Source organism: Dendrobates tinctorius, unplaced genomic scaffold (assembly GCF_039654945.1).
Source record: "Dendrobates tinctorius isolate UK_male_01 unplaced genomic scaffold, ASM3965494v1 ptg000035l, whole genome shotgun sequence".
Taxonomy (NCBI): Eukaryota; Metazoa; Chordata; class Amphibia; order Anura; family Dendrobatidae; genus Dendrobates; species Dendrobates tinctorius.
The window spans coordinates 32717173-32738500 of record NW_027361703.1 but is presented as its reverse complement, the minus strand read 5'-3'; the positions used below and the strand labels follow the sequence as shown (position 1 = coordinate 32738500).

General features: G+C 46.2%; 1 long non-coding RNA gene across 1 annotated transcript in view; it reads right to left on the bottom strand.

The window, feature by feature from the left end:
• The window catches only part of LOC141087830 (uncharacterized), a 47884-nt gene that overhangs the window by 811 nt on the left and 25745 nt on the right, over positions 1 to 21328 (bottom strand). The window contains exon 2 of the long non-coding RNA XR_012231735.1: positions 11599 to 11654. This is a non-coding gene — a long non-coding RNA (uncharacterized lncRNA). The remainder of the gene's footprint in view (positions 1 to 11598; positions 11655 to 21328) is intronic.

Genomic DNA, 21328 nt, shown 5'->3' with positions numbered 1-21328 from the left:
ATATAAAAAGGAATTTTTTTTGAAAGATCAAAGGATTTTTCGTTAGCGATAATTTTTTAAAAAAATGTAAAGGAATAAAAAAAAAATTAAAAAAAATGTAAATATATAAATATAATAATAAATTAATAATAATAAATTTTATTTTTATAGCGCCGACATATTCCGCAGCACTTTACATTTCAGAGGGGATTTGTACAGACAATAGACATTACAGCAGAACAATAATCACATACAGTAGATTATGACAAATAACAAGAGGAGTGAGGGCCCTGCTCGCAAGCTTACAGTCTATGAGGAAAGAGGTAGACACAAAAGGTGGGTGGTAACAGTTGCTCTGATTGTATGGACCAGCCATAATGTTAAGTGTGTAACAGTACAGACACAGAGGGCTAATGGATGCATAAAGCATGTGGGAACATGATGCTGGGAACCTGGTTATGGTAAAACTTTTGGCTCTGCCACACAGGGATAGGTTAGGTTAATGTGTTGAGGCGATAGGCCAGTCTGAATAAATGCGTTTTCAGGACACGCTTAAAATTGTGGGGATTGGGGACTAATCGTATTGACCTGGGAAGTGCATTCCAAAGAATTGGCGCGGCACGTGTAAAGTCTTGGAGACGGGAGTGGGAGGTTCTGACTATTGAGGATACTAACCTCAGGTCATCAGCAGAACGGAGGGCGCGGGTAGGGTGGTATACTGAAACAAGGGAGGAGATGTAGGGTGGTGCTGAGCCATGGAGGGCTTTGTGGGTGAGGGTAATAAGTTTATACTGAATTCTGGAGTGGATGGGTAGCCAGTGTAATGACTGGCACAAGGTAGAGGCATCGGTGTAATGATTGGTGAGGAATATGATCCTGGCTGCAGCATTCAAGACAGATTGGAGAGGGGAGAGTTTGGTAAGAGGGAGACCGATTAGAAGAGAGTTACAATAGTCGAGACGAGAATGAATAAGAGAAACAGTAAGAGTTTTTGCAGAGTCAAAAGTAAGAAAAGGTCGAATTCTAGAAATGTTTTTGAGGTGCAGATGACCAGAGCGAGCCAGTGATCGAATGTGGGGGGCAAAGGAAAGATCGGAATCAAGTATGACCCCAAGACAGCGGGCATGTTGCTGGGGAGTAATAGTGGAACCACACACAGAAATAGCAATGTCGGGTATAGGTACATTAGTAGCGGGAGGAAACACCAGGAGTTCAGTCTTTGACAGGTTCAGTTTCAGATATAGTGAGGACATGATATTAGACACAGCGTTTAGACAATCGCCAGTGTTTTCTAGAAAGGCTGGCGTGATGTCAGGAGAAGAAGCGTATAATTGGGTGTCATCAGCATAGAGATGGTACTGGAAACCAAATCTACTGATTGTTTGACCAATAGGGGCAGTGTACAAGGAGAAGAGGAGGGGGCCTAGAACCGATCCTTGAGGAACCCCAACAGTAAGGGGAAGGTGAGAGGAGGAGGAACCGGCAAAAGAAACAGTAAAGGAGCGGTCGGAGAGATAGGAGGAGAACCAGGAGAGAACGGTGTCCTTGAGGCCAATGGAATGGAGCATAGTGAGGAGGAGCTGATGATCCACAGTGTCGAATGCTGCAGAGAGATCCAAGATAATTAGCATGGAGTAATAACCATTTGATTTAGCTGTTAGCAGATCATTAGAGACTTTAGTGAGGGCAGTTTCAGTGGAGTGTAAAGAGCGGAAACCGGATTGGAGAGGGTCGAGAACAGAGTTTTCTGAGAGATAGCGGATAAGACGGGAGTGGACCAGGCGTTCCAGGAGTTTAGAGATGAAGGGAAGATTAGAGACAGGTCTATAGTTAGCGGCACAGTTTTGGTCGAGGGATGGTTTTTTAAGTAGTGGATGTATGATGGCATGCTTAAAAGAGGAGGGAAAAATACCAGAAGAGAGAGAGAGGTTAAATATTTTAGTTAGGTGAGGGGTGACAGCAGGGGAAAGGGACTGGAGGAGATGTGACGGAATTGGGTCACTGGTGCAAGTAGTTGGGCGAGAAGATGCAAGGAGCCTGCTTACTTCTTCTTCTGTGACTGGTTCAAAATCAGAGAGTGAGTTAGATGCAGTGGGGGAGGGAGGACAGTGCATGGTATGAGGGGATTTGGAGATAATTTCCTGTCGGATCTGGTCAATTTTTTCTTTGAAGTAATTGGCCAGATCGTCAGCTCGGAGCTCCGTGGTTGGGGCCTGTACTCTTGGATTGAGTAGAGAATGAAAAGTGTCAAAGAGACGTTTCGGGTTATTGGACAGTGAGGTGATGAGGGTGTTGAAATAGGTTTGTTTTGAGAGGTGAAGGGCAGTGTTGTATGTTCTAAGCATAAACTTAAAATGGATGAAATCTTCGTGTAGATTGGATTTTCTCCACAGACGTTCGGCGCACCTGGAGCACCGCTGCAGGAAACGTGTTTGCACCGTGTGCCAGGGTTGTCGCCGTCTGTGTTGTGGTGTTCTATTTATAGGGGGTGCAAATTCATCCAGGGCACTTTGAAGTGTTTTATTGTAATGCTTCAATGCAGAATCAGGACATGAGAGGGAGGAGATAGGGGCCAATGAAGACTGCAAGTTCTTCAGAAGTTTCTGGGTGTTAATGGCCTGTATGTTTCTATAAGTCTGGACAGTGGGGGTGACCTGAGCAGCCTGGCAGTTCTTGATAGAGAATGAAAGAAGATTGTGGTCAGAGAGCGGGAGAGGGGAGTTTGCAAAATCATCCACTGCACAAAGCCGAGAGAAGACCAAGTCGAGGGAGTTTCCGTCTTCATGCGTTGGAGAATTAGTAAGCTGCGAAAGGCCAAATGAGGAGGTTAGAGATAAAAGGTGAGTAGCAGATGGGGAGAGGGGAAGAGCAATGGGGATGTTGAAATCTCCCATGATAAGGGTAGGGATGTCACAGGAGAGAAAATGTGGAAGCCAAGTGGCAAAATGATCCAGGAACTGATGGGAGGGGCCGGGAGAATGATACACCACCGCCACTTGCATGGAGAAGAGGGGTGTAGAGTCTGACGGCATGGACCTCAAAAGAAGGGAAGACAAGTGAGGGTACTTGAGGGATAACCTGAAAGGTACATTTTGGTGATAGGAGCAGACCAACGCCTCCACCAGCTCTATTGTCTGATCTTGGGGTATGAGAGAAGTGAAGCCCCCCGTATGAAAGAGCAGCAGCAGCGGTAGTATCTGACTGCTGGATCCAGGTTTCAGTGAGAGCCAGGAGGTTAAGAGAATTAGAAAGGAAGAAGTCATGAATGAAGGAGAGTTTGTTACACACTGAGCGAGAATTCCAAAGTGCACAATTAAGAGAGACAGATGGCATGCAGGGAATATTAATAAGATTAGAGGGGTTTCTGAGTGTAGCAGTGGGGGGTTTGACTTTCTATAACATGGGGGACCAGGGTTGGGAGCAATGTCTCCTGCGACTAGGAGAAGGAGGATAGAAAGAGTGAGCATTTGGTTAAGTGATTTGTGAGAGCGTCTCTGGTGTTGAATGGTGGGACTGCCTGGATCTGTGCAATTTAACAATGTGAAAAGAGCGTGAGTGCTATACATAGGAGAGGAAAGAAGCGAGGGGCCAATATGGATGGAGTGTGGAGAGTTAATGCCAGGGCGGTGGATGTGTGTGAATGCAGCGGCCAGGATAAAAATTACACAAATGCATATGGTATATATTTGTTGTACTCCTAATGTACAGGGAGTAGATGTATATAAATGTCTTACCTGTCTCCTGCCCTGTCTAACTGCCATGTTATAACTGCCAGAAGTACTTTGATACATGTACTTCGATTACATGTGCATAAATGCCACCCCTGCATATTTTATATATATATATAAAACTGAATGTATGTATGTATGTGTGTATCACCAACCAATCACGAAGCATCTTTCATTTCACCAGAGCTGTTCAAAAGAAGCTCAGCTGTGATTGGTTGCTATGAGCAACAGTTTTCCTTGCAACCAATCACTAAGCATCTCTCATTTCACCATAGCCGGTTAAAAGAAGCTGAGCTGTGATTGGTTGCTATGAGCAAGTTTTCCCACTTGACAGCACCTCAGCAGACACTGACTGGGTGGGAGAAATCTAGCATCCCTGGGAACATAAGCTCCCAGCCATTGTCTGCCCCCCAGAAAGGAGCACAGAGCGCTTTGGTTTTGACCCCAGGCCTCACTTAAAGGGATCCCCGGTATGGAAGTTAAAACCGTTCCACTCAGCTCTGTGGTTCTGACCCCAGGGTCTCTTAAAGGGATCATTGGTATGGAAGTTAGGGCAAATCCAGTCTGCGTTTTGGTACTGACCTCAGGCCTTTCTTAAATGGATCTCCAGTATGGAAGTCAGGGCAAATTCATCCAGCGCTTTGGTTCTGACCCCAGACCTTTCTTAAAGGGATCCCCAGTATGGAAGTCAGGGCAATTGCCTTCAAATGGTCTGGTACTGACCCTAGGTTCTCTTAAAGGGATCTCCTGTGTGCAAGTCAGGGCAAATCCACTCAGCGCTCTGGTTCTGATCCCTGGCTCTCTTAAACGGATCCCCGGTATGGAAGTCAGGGCAAATCCACTCTGCACTTTGGTACAGACCCCAGGCCTCTCTTAAAGGGATCTCCAGTATGGAAGTTAGGGTAAATCCCTCAGCGCTCTGATTCTCACCCCAGGCCTCTCTTAAAGGGATCCCTGGTATGGAAGTTAGGACCTTTCCACTCAGCGCTCTGGTTCTGACCCCAGGCTGACGGGATGACGTGGGATATTAGTGGTAGTTGTCCGGTGGCTCTGGCTGACAGGATGATGTGGGATATTAGGGGTAGTAGTCCGGCGGCTGTGACGGGATGATGTGGGATATTAGTGATAGTTGTCCAGTGACTCTGGCTGATGGGATGATGTGGGATATTACGGGTAGTAGTCCGGTGGCTTTGACGGGATGATGTGGGATATTAGTAGTCCGGTGGCTCTGGCTGACGGGACGATGTGGGATATTAGGGGTAGTAGTCCTTGCTGACGGGATGATGTGGGATATTATAATGAATGTGGCTATGCGGAGTGGGCGGGGCTATACACTCAGCTATATATATATATATATATATATATATATATATATATATATATATATATATACACACACACACACAGTTGTGGCCAAAAGTATTGACACCCCTGCAATTCTGTCAGATAATACTCAGTTTCTTCCTGAAAATGATTGCAAACACAAATTCTTTGGTATTATTATCTTCATTTAATTTGTCTTAAATGAAAAAACACAAAAAGAATTGTCCTAAAGCCAAATTGCAAAAGAATTGCAGGGGTGTCAATACTTTTGGCCACAACTGTGTATGTATATATATATATAATCATTATAATTTGATATAACTAACTGTAGTTAGTTACTATGCCTGGGCAGCGCTGGGCTCTTCAGCTAATATATATACTGTATATATAAAGTAATTCATCCATTTATCTCCTTTTTCTTTATTTCTATGGATAATTTTCTCTTTTTTTTGATCCGTTAACCTGGGAGCTGAAATGAGATAATAATTATGAAAGATATTTTCAATGTATTTTTCTATTACTTTATTGATTTAGATATGTTATCCCTCTGGTAACCCTAAACTGCGTGTCATCTGATCAATTGGTGCCGTTTTTGGAATGTAAGCATGTATTTAAACCCTGTAAGTTTATGATCTCTGTACATTGTATGTGGTTGTCCTGACGAAGGGGTCACTTGAACCCTGAAACGCGTTGAATAAACCACGTTGAATCCTTTAACTACTCCTGGAATTTATCTATTGCGGCAGCGCGGGGATGATCCTTTCTTCCTACTAAAGCATATGACTGTATCAGGTCATGGATTGACCTGTGGATCTGCAGCAGCCGCCATTATTATATGCTTGTATCCCATCCTCACCAGGTGAGCAGTTCTCTTGGTGTTACCCTTGTGTAATGTGGGATAAGACCCTATTGCACTTTGTGTCTCCCTTTCTCTTTTAAAGTAGCGTTTTCGGGAGACCTCTCTGATTTTTGCAGACAGTACCCCAGGCTGCGGTACCTCGGGTAGAGAGGGATTTGAAGATTGGGATGCTGGTATAAAAGTTATCGGTGTAAAGGTGATAACCTTTATCAAGCAGTGGGTGCACCAAATCCCACACAATTTTCCCACTCACTTCTAGGACAGGAGGACACTCAGGGGGTTCAATCCTGGTGTCCTGTCCTTCCTAAACTCTAAAGCTGTGGGTGTACCCTGAGGTACCCTCACACAGTTTGTAGAGTTTATTTCCGTTCCCGGCCCGCTTGCTGGGCAGGTACTGACAGAATCCGAGCCTTCCCTTAAAATGAACTAAGGACTCATCCACGCAGATGTCCCTTTGTGGCATGTACACTTCAGCAAACTTTTTGTTGAAGTGTTCGATGACCGACCGAACTTTAAACAGACGGTCAAAGTTGGGGTCATCTCGTGGGGTACACTGCATTATCGGTATAATGCAGGAATTTGTGGATGGCCTCAAAACGAGTCCGGGCCGTGACCATTCTGAACACTGGAGTGATGTATAAAATATCAACAGTCCAATATTGCCGAATTTCTGGCTTCTTCACGATCTCAGTGTGAAGGACCAGGCTCCAAAACTGCATCATTTCAGCGGTGTCTTCAGGAGACCAGTTAGAAAATGATGAACCGGGGTTTTGTGCCAAAAATTGATGAGCGTACAAATTAGTTTGCTCCACCATGAGGTTAATAAAATCCTCAGAGAAAAAGACATTGAAATAGTCTATTTCTGTGAATCCGGTGGTGTCAAACTTGATTCCTGGTTCTGCCACAAAATCAGGAATCAGTGGGGGCGAGGTCCACACAGGGTCCACAATGGGGTGTGCTTGTTCAGCTTCTGGAATGGTGGACGCTGCCTCATCTTCTGTCCTGGGGCATCTACGTGGCGGTTCCACAGGACCCGAGGAAGAAGAGGAGGAGGAGGAAGAAGAGGATGAGGATGAAGTATCTGAAAAGTAAAGAAATGTGGGTGTCACAAGGCAGTAGGGGGAAAACAGGGGACAAGGAACCAGGGCCCCTGAACTGCCCCTCAGGCTAAAGGGGGTGCCCTGACTCTCCTTAACTTGGGGGTACACTTAATGGTAGTGAGGCCCAAGTCTCTGACCTGTCCCTATCTCCTGTTTAGCCCTGAGCTAAACCCCCAACTCCCTCCCCAGGAGGTGAGACAGGGAATAAGTGTATTGCACCAATAACCCACAAGGAAAGATACGACAGACACTTAAGGGTTAAATAAACTAAAAAACAAAACTTAGCTTTCTCTACAGCCAATGCTCCGAGCAGCAGAGTAAGGCACCAGATGGAAGTTATAGCTGAAGTTCACCACACACAGCCAGCTCCTGACTCCAGCTTGGTTGGTCTCCAAAGAGAAAAGAGTATCACCAACAATGAGTTGCAGCACCAGGTGTCCAATAAAGGGAGGTGGGAGTGGCACCCACCAGCAAAGATAATTAATCACAATGCAGTAACTCCAGCGGCCACTGGGGGGAAAAACCCACCAGCAGACTAACTAAAGTTGTAGTAACACCAGCGGCCACTGGGGGGGAAACTGACATTCACCCCTGATGGCCAGAAAGGGAAAAAGTTTAAATGTGAGCAGCCCAATCTGACAGATCCAAAAATGGATCGTGACAGTGGGATCCTCTCCCTCACTATCAGTGTCACAGGCAAGGAAAGCATATGCCTCCTCCAATGAAAAGCACTGTTAGGACGAACGGGACTTTTTTTGTGCGAATATGGTGCTTTGTGTGTACTTTATTTATAACTATATATGTGTGTATGGGGGGATAGTGATTGGTGCTAACTTGTCTGAAAAGAAAAAGCTAAAAGAAAAAAGCAAATTACGAGAAAAAATGCCTGTGAAAAGAAAAGTGTAAAACAGCAGTCATGAGCTCTGATAAGTGAACTGCGTCAAAGTTCGGAGGCTGCTCGGTGTGCGCACGGGGGTGGTACAAGGGGAGGTGAGAGAAAAACGGAAAACAGCAGGCACGAGCTCTGATAATTGAACTGCATCACTTATCAAAGTTCTGCGGCTGCTGAGTGTGCGCACGGGGGTGGCGCAAGGGGGGTGGGTGAAAAAGTAAAAATGGAAAACAGCCAGCACGAGCTCTGATAAATGAGCTGCGTCACTTATCAAAGTTCACCAGCTGTTGGATGTGTGCACAGAGGTGGCGAAAAGCAGGGGTGAGAGAAAAGTGAGCACAAGTGTTAATCGGTGAACTGCGTCACCAATAAACGCTCGGCGGCTGCTAAATGTGGCGGAGGCGGCACAAAGGGGGAGTGGTGGGGGTAAAAAGAGGGAGAAAGGGGAGGACGGGGGGATTGGGGTGGATAAAGAGCGATCGGGCAGGGATAAGGGATCAATACTTAGGGTTGTAGTCAGGCCGCACAAAGGGGGGGCGAAAAAAATGGAAAACAGCAGGCACAAGCCTGAACTGAACTGTGTCACTTAGCAAAGTCTGGTGGCTGCGGGATGTGCATACGGAGTTGGCGGAAAGGGGGCTGAGAAAAAAAAGCGAGCACAAGTGTTGATCGGTGAACTGCGTCATCAATCAATGCTCGGCGGCTGCTAAATGCGAGCACGGAGGTGCCGCAAAGGAGGGTGGAGGGGGGTAAAAGGAGGGGGAAGGGGGGATTGGGGTGGATGAAGAGAGATTGGGCAGGGATCAGGGATCAACATTTACGGTTATAGTCTCTCTTCTTCCTTCTCTTCTATGTTCTTTCTTTTTTCTTCTTTCTTCTGTCTTCTTTCTTCAGCAGAGATTGTGGTGTCACAGGCTGCTGTGGCACCACAAATCCCAGCACAGGAAGAACTCTGGCAGTGTGACCGCATTGCAGGAATCCTCAGCTAGTGTGAGGACCCCCTGCAGAGCAGGTCACATACAGGTGACAAACAGGACACAGAGCGGTCATACCGCAGCTCCGATCCTAGGCAGGTCTCCAGCAGGGTGCAGCGCGGGGGCTGAAACAATGAGAAAGACTGCGATTGGCTGGGAGGGCGGGATCAGAGCCCGGGATGCTGACACCATCTTCCCTAAGGTAAGATGGCGTCAGAATTTAAATGCGATCACCGTGACAGTATCGCATTAAAGAGCATGACGTACTATCCCGTCCAGGGTCATACAGGCCCAGGTCACCTGGATGGGATAGTATGTCCAAGGTCAGAGAGGGTTAATGCAATTAGGGAAACCAATACTGTAAAATGCCTCATTTTTGTCTTTGTTGTTATATTTTTTTACTCCTTCATAGAAAATACTACAATAATTAATTATATGATAATTGTGCAGTTCGTAGTGAACCGGATTCAATTCCAAACAATACCGAGGACCTATAGGAACGTATAAGAGACCTGACAGAACTTTACATTTAGTCTTTGGACACAAGATGAAAGAAAGGCGGCTGAATGTTAAAAACTGCACTGAATTCTAAACTACAGGGGAAACAATGCATTGAATTGGATTCTATGTGAATAACTCATCAATCATGAAGACTTTTAGATACTGAATAATGTGTGAGTCCCCGACGTGAATCTTAATGAGGAGATTAAAAAATGTATTGTGTATATAAATCAGCAATGTGTACTAACGCTAACATGTATTCATATTCCCATATCATTTAGATTTGTACACCAGAAAATAAGAAAATTTGCAGAGAAAACTAAACTCACTATTGTGTTACAATGAATCAATAATGAAAGATCCTACTGAAATTGTATAGGCTGCACTAAACACATACATAGGACATACGTAATGACCACGTCTTGTTACTAGAACATACAATATTAAGATATACTAAGGCAATACATATTCACGTATTATCATTTTATATTTTTTGTATTGTGTTTTGCTAGGAAATAGATTTAGGCTGTGTGCCCACGATGCGATTTTTAAGTGTTTTTGCCGCGATTTTTGACGCGAAAACGCTGCGAAAACATTTAAAAAACTCGTACAGAACCCACCCCATGCATTCCTATGGCATTCCGCACATGCTGTGCTAATGCTGCGCTTTTTTCCGCGGCGGAATCGCATCGCGGAAAAAAACGCAGCATGCTCATTCTTTTTGCGGAATCGTTCCCAGTAATGCCTTGCTGCAAGGACCTGTGATGACGTAGTCTCGTGTAACTCTAGCGGTCTCGTGAGATCACTATAGCAAGGCGAGACCAACGTCATCACAGGTCTTGTAAGGCATCGCTGGGAACGGGAGCGTCGCTGAGGCTGCGTGGGACGTCGGAAGGTAAATATACCCCGATTTTTTATTTTTTTTATCATTTTTAACATTCTTTCTTTTACTATTGAGGCCGCATAGGCGGCCTCAATAGTAAAAAGCTGGTCACGCTTGTCAAACACTATGTTTGACGAGTGTGACCAACCTGTCAATCACTTTCCAAGCGATGCTTCAAATCGCTTGGAAAGTGCTTGAATTTCGCACGCTAAAATTGTGGCAAAAATGCAAACATAATCGCGGTAAAATCTCGCTGAAAAAACGCGCATTTTCTGGGAAGGAATCCGGTTTTTAGGGTCCGGTTTAAAACGCTACGTGGGCACATAGCCTAAAGGTACTTCCTAGCCCCATTCTCAAAGAACACCAACAGGCCGTGCTTGAAAACGTCCTTAAAAAAGGCTTGTTAGATCTTTTCATGAAATATTTATTTTCTATAAAATTACAATTCCAGACAATATATCTGCATTTTTCTTGTTTATTTATCAAAAAAACTTTAAATACATAGATACCATAACCCTTTTCAATGGAAGATATTCTTATATTGTTTGAGGGCTTGTGCACATGGCTGAATTTTTGGTCTGAGTGTGACTGGACAAATTACACAGGTATGCAAAATTTGGGTTTAGAAACTTTTTCAAATTCAATGACTGATTCTTATGTTTTATTATGCCCTGATTTAAAAAAAAAACAAAAAAAAACGCTTCTATTTGTAACCGTCACGTATGGATTTTGCCCAAAACAACTAATCAAATATTTGATAAATAATCAAACCAAATATTACCTCAATACATTAAAATTCTGTCTAGCCAGCATTAGATGGGCGACCCACTAGCCACAAGCTGGATTAAATCCGGTGTGGCCCTCTCCAAACAACACCGCCTTCTCAAACAAGTTCTGCATGCCCAAACTGAAAATATCTAAACTGATGTCAGATAAATTCACTAAATCAACTCTGTACAAACCCTCCACAAAACCCTTCAAACCACATATCTATATGATAACCATTTAATAAAAGCCATGAATTTGGACATGCTTCTAATCAACCTCTTCCTGATTTTTTCCATGAAAGAAAAACAATCTGCAGCCCACAACAGATGAGGACCTCAGAGAAACCAAATAAACTATCTGGGAAGAACCATTTTAGATTTAAAAAGGTCTGATTCATGTGATAAAGAAGCACAGCACATGTTGAGGAGACCAACATAGTTTCCTCCTGCAAGAATGATCAAGACATCAGGCAATAGCCAAATATTAGACTGTGTAATTATGATACCTTCAAATTGGGACAACCTTTAACCACCAATACCCAACCAATTCAGCTCTGTTTGATTAACCTCAAATGCTGAATGATGCTCTTACATGTGTCCAGAACACAAGGGAACGGCCAGTAATCCAAACTATCTTCTCCTGGGAACCTAAAAAATGTAATTAAAATATTGTTAGATTTGTTCTAATGTAACTTTTAAACCTGTCTGATGACCATCTACCATTATTTTTCATAACAATAATAAACATACCATCAGGGTAACACTTCTATAAGCAAAAAGCATTGGCCAGTATTACGTACTGACCCAATCTTAAAAACAAATATTATCACCTACCGTGTCTATTGTAGCCAAGAGATCCAAAAACTATTAATTCCAATACACACACAGTATGTCCTTTCCATGCAATTTTAATAGGGTTGAAAATCTTATCCCATCGCAATACCGCGATACGCATGCATTGCCCCGCAATGCTCTTGCGGATTCCACTACTTATGTCAACAGTGTGCTGGTTCATTATGCTACATTTTATTAATTCCAATACATACTGTATATATATTTATACTGCTCAAAAAAATAAAGGGAACACTATTCCATTTGCAACAGGCTGTTTGAGTTCCCTTTATTTATTTGAGCAGTATATTTAGATACAGTTATGCTAAAAAGTTTACATACCCTGGCAGAATTTTTGCTTTCTTGGCCTTGTTTCACTGTAGCCATTTGGTATATTCAAAAAAGTTTTCATGTTTTTTCTCTAATTTACACTCTGTACCCCATCTTGACTGAAAAAAACAAATGTAGAAATTTGTGTAAATCTATTAAAGAAGAAAAACTGAAATATCACATGGTCATAAGTAGAGATGAGCGACTTTTCCTTTTTTCGGGTCGAGTCGGGTTTCATGAGACCCGACTTTCTAAAAAGTCGGGTTTGAAACGAAATCAGCCGACTATAGGGAAAAGTCAGGGTCCGACTGAAACACGAAACCCAATGCAAGTCAATGGGGAAGCAAAGTCGGCAGGGAGTGGAGGACAGTAAACACACCTACAGTGCTCATTTCAATGCCAACGACATCAATTCTTATTACTTAAGCTTGGCAACCTTAATTTACTTTATAATAATAGTTACGCATTGAAAACTGGGGGTTATTTGGCTAAAGTTGTGAGGTGGTAGGGCTGGCGCCAGGTTTTCGTGTGCCCTGGGCCAAAGAGTGTCAGTGCGCCCTTTTAACACATGCCACAATTCATAATGCTCCGATACGGCACAGAAATATAGGCATAGTACAATGAAAAAATACTTCACTGCTCACATGACATGACTGATATCTATTTTAAATTCTACAATAGCTCAAAAAACAGACAATATATATTACTCCATACAGAATTATGGCCACCACCTAGTGTGCCATACAGAATAATGAGCCCCATGTATTTCTCCATACAGAATAATTGGTCCCATATAATGTTCCATACAGTACATGATGAGCTCCACATAACGCTACAGTATATGTTGGTCCCCATGGATGAAGCTCCACTGTCTTATGGGCCCAAATAATGCTCCATATATAATGGGCCCCATTTCTGATGCTCCAGTGTATAATGGGCTCTGTAAATGCTGCTCCAGTGTCAGATGTCCCCCATTTGGAATGCTCCAGTATATGATGGGCCAAATGGATGATGCTCCAGTGTATGATGGGCCCCATATATCAGTCTCCAGTGTATATTGCTCCCCAAAAAATGCTCCCAACATTTAAAAAAATTAAATACCTCTCCTCGCTGGGCACTGCTCTACTCTGGACTCCTCAGCATTGCCATTTTAAAGCTCTCTGCACTTGTACTGTTTCGGTAGAGGGCATACAGATGTGATGTCATCGCGCTCTGTAACCTGAATGTCACTGTCAGGAAAGGCGGAAGACATCACGGTGGTGGAGCAGGGAGAGGTAAGTATTGCAAGTGCTGTGGCCCTGAGCAAGCATGGGGGCCCACTCATGGGCAACGGCACTGGCACAGGGCCCCTCTTTCGACGACGGTATGTCTGACGGCGAGTGGGCCCTCCCACCGGCAGAGACACTTTTGCGTACTATGAGGGGCCCTCTGCCACTGCCGTTGCCCACGAGTAGGACCCCCCACCTGCTCAGGGAACCAGCACTTTCATCTGCACCTTCCTCTGTGTCACCATGTAAGGTGGTATAGTATGCGGGAAGGGGCACCTGAGTTTCATCTGGGTCTGATTTGGGCTCAGTAGACTGCCAGGGCAATGTAGTGCTGTGGGTGAATGTACCAGTAGATTCGTCTAGCATCAGTGCACACCATGTCAGATTCATCTTGGACTGGGGAATTCAGGATTTGACTTGATAACCCAGGAATGGTATGTGAAAAGAGCTCCATGGAGTAATCTGAAGTGTGTGCTGCAGCATCCTTCACTTTTGGTGTGTGTGAAGGACACAACGAAAGGTGTTGTTCCTGACCAGAGGCCTGCACTGATGACTCTGTGCTTGCAGTTTTTGTAATTTCAGAAGAGGAGGCAATAGAGCTGGAGGCTGTTTCGGCAATGTAAGCGAAAACCTGTTCCTGATGCTCCAGCTTTAAAAGCTGTTTACCTACTCCCAGAAAAGGGAACCTTAAAGGCCTTCTTCTGCCAGACGATGACGCAGGCTCAACACCTCCTGCCTTGCTGCTATTGTGCTTTTGCCAGAGCGAGCCGATGCACTACCACCACCATCTGCGCCCCCCGCCCATGTCCGCGGCCTCTTCCACCAGACTTCCTCATGTTTGGTAAAATGTACCCAAAATACCAGCAGAAAAATGGTACTGTATGAGTAGCGCACAGCTGTGTAAGGTGTATGTAAGAAGTGAAATCTCCGTATATATTTTGTGAGTCACAGACACTCACCCAGTATGTATTTCACCGTAATCCAACAAGCAGATATACGGTACTGTATCAGAGGTGTACAGCTGTATATGTTGTTGGTGAAACTGTCAATCTGTGGCGCCCCCAGGAGTATGGTCGCCACAGTGGCTTTGCCTTCCTCCAGGGGAGGGTAATGCCAGGCTTGGAGGCAATGATGGGTCTCTCTTGCAGTCAATCCATACATGCAACACAGTTCCACTCCAGGCCAACAGGGGGAACCAGGATTAAGGGGAGGGGTGCTCTCTGAGGGCCAAGAGGAAGGAGTGGTCAGTTAGTCTGCGGAGGGTGAAATGTGCAGATGAGAGAAGCTGGAGGTTGAGCTAGGAAGGAGAGCTCCCTCAGCTTGAGAGCGCACGAACTGGAGCTTGGTCTCCACGGCTGTACGGATACTAAGGGTCCTACAGCAGATACTTGAGGAGTAGGAGGCTGTAAATGCCCTACTCCCATCTAAGACTTGAGGTACAACAGCAGCTTGGATAGAGAGCCAGGACTCAGAAGGGAGTCCCCGAGAGAGGCTACAGCTGTCTGCCATGCAAGTACGGTTCTTGGGAACATCTGACAGGAGGAACTTCAGAGTAACTTAGTACTGGAGTGCTTCATTGAAACAAGCATTAGGAAAGAGACTGCACAGCCCGTCTGCTGAGAGAGAATCCCTGAGTTGCTTCCAGGCTAGCCTGCTCCATTACCATCTGTAATCAGGACCCTGGACTGCAGTTATCAAGTAAAGGTACAGAAATTGCACCCCGCTGTGTCTTGTCTGCTTCCTACATTTCCGGCACTGCTACATCCCCGTGCCAACCACATCTAAACTGCCCTGGGACTATAGCTTCACCTGTGGGGAGCTATTACATCTTTGCTGCACCAAACCATCAGTCCCAGCGGATCTGTCTGCAGCGTCGGCTTAACATTTCCCTTGCTGAGCACCACAGGTGGCGTCACAAACTATTCCATTACACCATTACATTTCCCCATTACTTGGGCGTCCAGGGCCACGGACCGGGTCACTGCTGCTGTGACACATCCCACTGACACCGGCCCAGCACCGAGTACCCCACAGCCCTGGGAGGGCGACCCAATTTGGCGTCACAAACAGGATTACGGAACCCGGCACCCCCCGGGTCCTGTGTGCCATAGACTGTGTTTGTGTAAAAGATTGTGTGAAATTGGCACCAGTTGCCGCCATTGCCGTGCTGCTTGGTGCGCGTGGGACAAAAGAGGCGGGCCTTCGTGGGCGGAGCCTGCCGCAGAGCATGAAGAAGCGAAGTGCCGCGCGAGAGGAGGAAGAGCTGAGGCCTACAGCCCGGAGCGTCGGGCCTGTGAAGCGGCCGCCGGTGAGCTTCCAGAACCCCCGGCCCTGGCTAACGTTAACTAGGGGGAAGAGGATGTCCGTGCCCAACAGCGATGCAGCAGCAGGCGCCGGTGCCAACCCCGCAGCACCGCCAGGAGGAGCGCCTGCCACAGCGGTTTCCATAATGCCGCTGTCCATGCCCTACATACCGGGAGCGGCCTGGCTACCGCAGTACTTGTGTGAGTCGCATACCCTGAGTGAAATTAAAGAGAGACTGTGCAGTTTGTTTAAAGTATACCCTCTGTCTGAAAGCCAGAAAGTGAATATCCTGATTGGACAGGTAACAGGTGCAGCACAGAGAGAAGTGAAAGCCTGCCAGGACACTGATAAAGAGACTGTTGCAAAGATCCTGGCCAAGCTGAGAAGCACCTTTGACATTCGCACTGCAGCTGAAATCAAGATGAGGTTCTTTGGCTGTAAACAGAAGGCGCAAGACAGTATCAGGGATTATGCTCTCAACCAGCAGGAGGCGCTGCGAGCCGTTAAGCAAGTTGATCCTGACAGTGTGAAAGAGGAAGATAAACTGTTAAAGGAGCAGTTCATTGAAGGACTCCTATCCAGTACCCACAGAGGACAGTTGCATATTATAACCCTGCAAAACCCTGATCTGGACTTTGCTAATTTTAAGGACAGGGCTATTCGGGTACTGCAGGAGTCCACTGACAGCCATCCAGCGCCCCCTAGGCGCCCAGTGATCACCTACCATCAGGAAGCAACATCCTTTCCTTCCCTCCCTGTGGAGGCTGATGCACAGACTCTGGATAGAGATCCAACTGAGGAGCTGCGTCTTCAAGTCCAGGAGCTGACCAAAGGGATGGCTGCACTTACCAAAACTGTGCAGTCCCTACAAGTGTCCTCCAAAGAAAAGACCCAGCTTGCTTCCAGTCCAGAGGATGTCCCGTAGCTCCAGAGGAGGAGAACCCCGCCACTTCGAGGAAGGAACAGCGATCGCTATGACCAGGACGGACGTCCCATTTGTCGTCGCTGCTACAAGGCAGGTCATCTTGCCAGGTACTGTCCTTTAAACGAGCAACCCCTGGGGCAAAGGGCCAACCTCCAGGCCCAAAGAACTGGAGAGCCAAGTATGTGGGAGGGACACCAATCCTTCCTGTGGTGATTGACAGCATCCCCATGAACGCTTTGCTGGACACTGGCTCCCAGGTGACCACTATGCCGTACATTCTGTACAAGAGATATTGGGCTGATTCAGAGCTTACCCGTGGCCCAACTGATGAACTGACAGTAGTTGCTAGTAATGGTCAGTCTTTACTGCAGATAGGATGTAAAGAAATTACTGTCAAAGTTGGGCGGGTAGAGCTAAAGTCTCAAGGTTTAATAGTTGTTGATATTGACCGACGTGAATGTAATCCCATGATGACTCTTGGTACAAATGTAATTGAAAACTGTCTGTCCGAGGTTATTGTCTTGTTGCAACAAGTGGCTGAGACTGCTGGTTCCGGAGAACAACGAGTCCTACAGAAGGAGATCCGAGCCCTGATGCAAAGGCAACAGGTAGAACTCTCTGGTGGAGAGATGGGCAGCGTCAGAGTGAGTGATGCTTTTCCCATTGCAATACCCCCCAGATATGAAATGTCGGTTTGGTGTTGGGCAGCTATAGGTCTTAGAGGGAGAGATTACCAGGCGTTGGTAGAACCAGTATACTCCAAGAGCAGGCCCACTGTCCTGACAGCAAGAGGGGTGGTTGATGTACGAAAGGGGTGAGTACCTGTACGTCTTTTGAATTGTGGGGAAGAGGAAGCCACAATACCTCGATACGCCACAGTTGCTAAGCTGCTCACCGTTAATAACTCTTTGCAGGCAGCAGAACCCTTGGTCTCATCCGATCGGGTGGAGGACAATGGCTCTGTGAAGCAGCCAGATGAGTGGTGTCAGCATCTGCAGGTAGGAACTGACTCTACACCTTCATACCAGAAAAATGGGGTTTACAGAGTGACACAAGAGTATGAGCGGGCATTCAGCAAACACCCACTAGATTTTGGGCAGGTAAAAGGGGTTCAACATCATATCCCCACTGGAGACCATCCACCCATAAAGGAGAGGTACAGACCTATACCCCCAACACAATACCAGTGTGTTAAGAGTATGTTGAGGGAGATGAAGGAGGCAGGCGTCATTAGAGACAGTTGTAGCCCCTGGGCAGCTCCAATAGTGTTTGTAAAGAAAAAGGATGGTACCATGAGAATGTGTGTTGATTACAGGAAAATTAACAGCATTACACATAAGGATGCCTACCCATTACCTAGAATTGAAGAGTCCTTAGCTGCACTTAAAACTGCTAATGACTTTTCCACCTTGGATCTCACCAGTAGGTATTGGCAGGTTCCCGTGGCAGAGGCAGATAAGAAGAAAACAGCATTTACCACTCCAATGGGTCTCTATGAGTTCAATTATATGCCATTTGGGCTCTGCACTGCTCCAGGAATATTTCAACGGCTGATGGAGTGCTGCCTGGGACACATGAACTTTGAGACGGTCCTGTTGTATCTGGATGATGTCATTGTTTTCTCCAAAACCTATGAAGATCATCTGGAACACCTGGCTGAAGTGTTTGAAGCTTTGTCCAATTTTGGCTTGAAGGTAAAGCCCTCCAAGTGCCACCTCCTGAAGCCCAAGGTGCAGTACCTCGGTCATGTGGTCAGTGCAGAAGGTGTGGCACCAGATCCTGATAAGGTCACAGTCATTCGGGACTGGCCGAAGCCCAGCAACCTTCATGAAGTACGCCAATTCCTTGGACTGGTTGGCTACTACCGAAGATTCATCTAGGGCTTTACTGAAATAGCCACCCCTATGCAAATCTTCTGGTGGGGCAGTCCAAGAAGACCAAGCAGAAAAATTCCACCTTTGAATGGACTGAAGAGTTGGAAAGGTCCTTCACCAGATTGAAGATGGCTCTCACAGGAGACGAAGTTCTGGCCTACCCAGATTATGACAAACCCTTTGTGCTGTGCACAGATGCCAGCAATGTGGGACTAGGAGCAGTACTGTCGCAGGTACAGAATGGGAAAGAGTGATCTCCTACGCTAGCAGGAAGCTGCGCCCCACTGAAAGGAACCCTGATAACTACAGTTCTTTCAAGCTGGAGTTCCTTGCCATAGTCTGGGCGGTCACCAAAAGGTTCAAACATTACCTAGCCTCTGCCAAGTTCACTATCTTCACGGACAACAACCCGTTTACGCATTTGGACACTGCAAAGCTGGGTGTACTGTAACAGCGATGGATGGCTCAGCTATCGAACTATGAGTTTACCATCAAGTACCGGGCAGGGCACAAGAATGCCAATGCTGATGCGCTGTCCAGAATGCCTAACCTACCAGATGCAGGAGAAATCCCTGACGCTCTTGAGGAAATAGAGTTACCTCCCTTCCACCGGCCACTTGCGGCCCAGCGTGCTCAAGGAGTGAGAAACAGACGGTCTGGCTTGAAGGAGGTCACCCTGAACCCGTTGCCCCATCATGATTGGGCAGAAACGCAAGATCATGACCCTGCAGTACGCCTGGTGAAGGAGCTGCTGACATGAGCTGACTCACGTCCAGAGTCGGATGCTCCTGAGGAAACTCAGCAGTTATGGAAGGAGAGAGGCCGGCTGTTCATTTATGAAGGGAAGCTGTGTCGGAGGAGTATCAACGCCCGCACTCATGAGCTGGTTTGGCAGGTGATAGTCCCAAAGAGAGAGGCATCAGTGGTCCTGGAAGCACAACCACAATGGAGCTGGACACTTCGGATGGAAGAAGTTGGAAGTATTGCTCCGAGAGAGGTTCTACTGGGCTGGTATGAGGAAAGCCATTAAGAGGTGATGCCGGGAGTGTGGACAAAGTAACCTGCGCAGAAAGGATCGAGACAGCCAAAGTGCTCCCCTACAGCCAATCATCACCAAACAGCCCCTTGAGTTGATAGCCCTGGACCATGTAAAGCTGGTTCCAAGCCGGTCAGGCTACATCTATGCACTTACCATTGTGGACCACTACTCAAGATTCCTGATAGTTGTGCCTGTCAAAGATCAAACTGCCAGGACAGCAGCCAGAGCATTCCAACAGCACTTCTGTAGACCAATGGGTATCCTAAAAGAGTGCTGACAGATCAAGGTCCAGCTTTTGAGGCAGAAGTGTTCCAAGAATTCTGTAAGCTGTATGGTTGTAAGATCTGGACAACGCCGTATCACCCACAGACCAATGGCATGTGCTAGAAGATGAACCAGGTAGTGATTGACCTCCTGAAGACTTTGCCCTTGGAGGAGAGGAATCTGTGGCCAGAGAAGTTGCCTGATTTGGTGAACCTCTACAACTATATCCCAGTGAACTCCACCAACTGTACCCCATCCTATTTAATGAGAGCCAGACCTGGTAAGCTGCTTATTGACTTAGACATGGGAGTCCTGACACCTGAAGTAGCATCACCAGATGCTGATTGGGACACGGAGAGGCAGCAACAGTACCGGAGAGTTCAAGAATGTGTGGAAAAGAGTCTGGCTCAGGCAAGGCAAAAGCAGAAGAAGCTTTACAATCAAAATGCACCTGCCGTTCCTTTGTTGCCGGGGGAGCAAGTCCTGAAAAGGAAGAGAAGATTGCACAAGTTGGATGATCAATGGGAAGCTGAACCTTATACCATTCTTCCCTCGAACTTTGATAATACTAAGGTATGCCTTGTGAGTAAAGATGGAGGAGAGACCTCAGCAGCGGTATCGAGAGATCACTTGAAGTTGTGTCATGACCAGTTGAAGGAAAGGGAAGAACCACCAGATAAGCCCATAGTGGAAGAAGAGAAGGTCAGCACAGTGCTTGGGGAATTCCCTGCGAATTGGACTAAAGTGAACGATGCTATAGTGGTGCCAGTGTTGCTGCTTCCCCAATTGGTAGCACAGGAAGATGTGACTCAAGAGAATCAGGAAAATCAGGTAGCAGATGCCACACCAGCAGTGGAGCCAGAGAACCCTCGCCCTGCCAGTGGTGAACCTGTTGGGTCCCTGGAGAGTCTGAGTTCACAGTCAGTCTAGAATCCCTGTGTTAGAGAACCCCCAGTAGTGTATCCAGTACATTACCCACTACACCAGTCTTACGCAGGTCTACCCGCACCACACAAGGTATACCAACCCTTAGATATCGCAAATAGCAAAGTTAATGTAAATGTTGAAATTTTGTAAATATGTAACTGTTTTTCAAGCTTTTGTGCCTACAGGTAACCTGCAAGAGTTTCCTTTAAAGTTTGTTTTATGGACACTGAACCACAGGACTTGTGTGTGGTCAAAAACTTTATTTGTAAATAATTTACCAATTTCCCAGGAATGGACCATGGACATTGATGCTGGACTTATCATAGGACCATTTTTGAAGCACTTGTTTTTTGTACATTTTTCATTTTTAATAAATAAATATTATTGTAACTGTTTATATGTTATCCATGTTTTCTTTTGTTCAGTCCAGGAGTGCTGACTTGCACTAGGGGGGGAATGTGGTGCCCCCAGGAGTATGGTCGCCACAGTGGCTTTGCCTTCCTCCAGGGGAGGGTAATGCCAGGCTTGGAGGTAATGATGGGTCTCTCTCGCAGTCAATC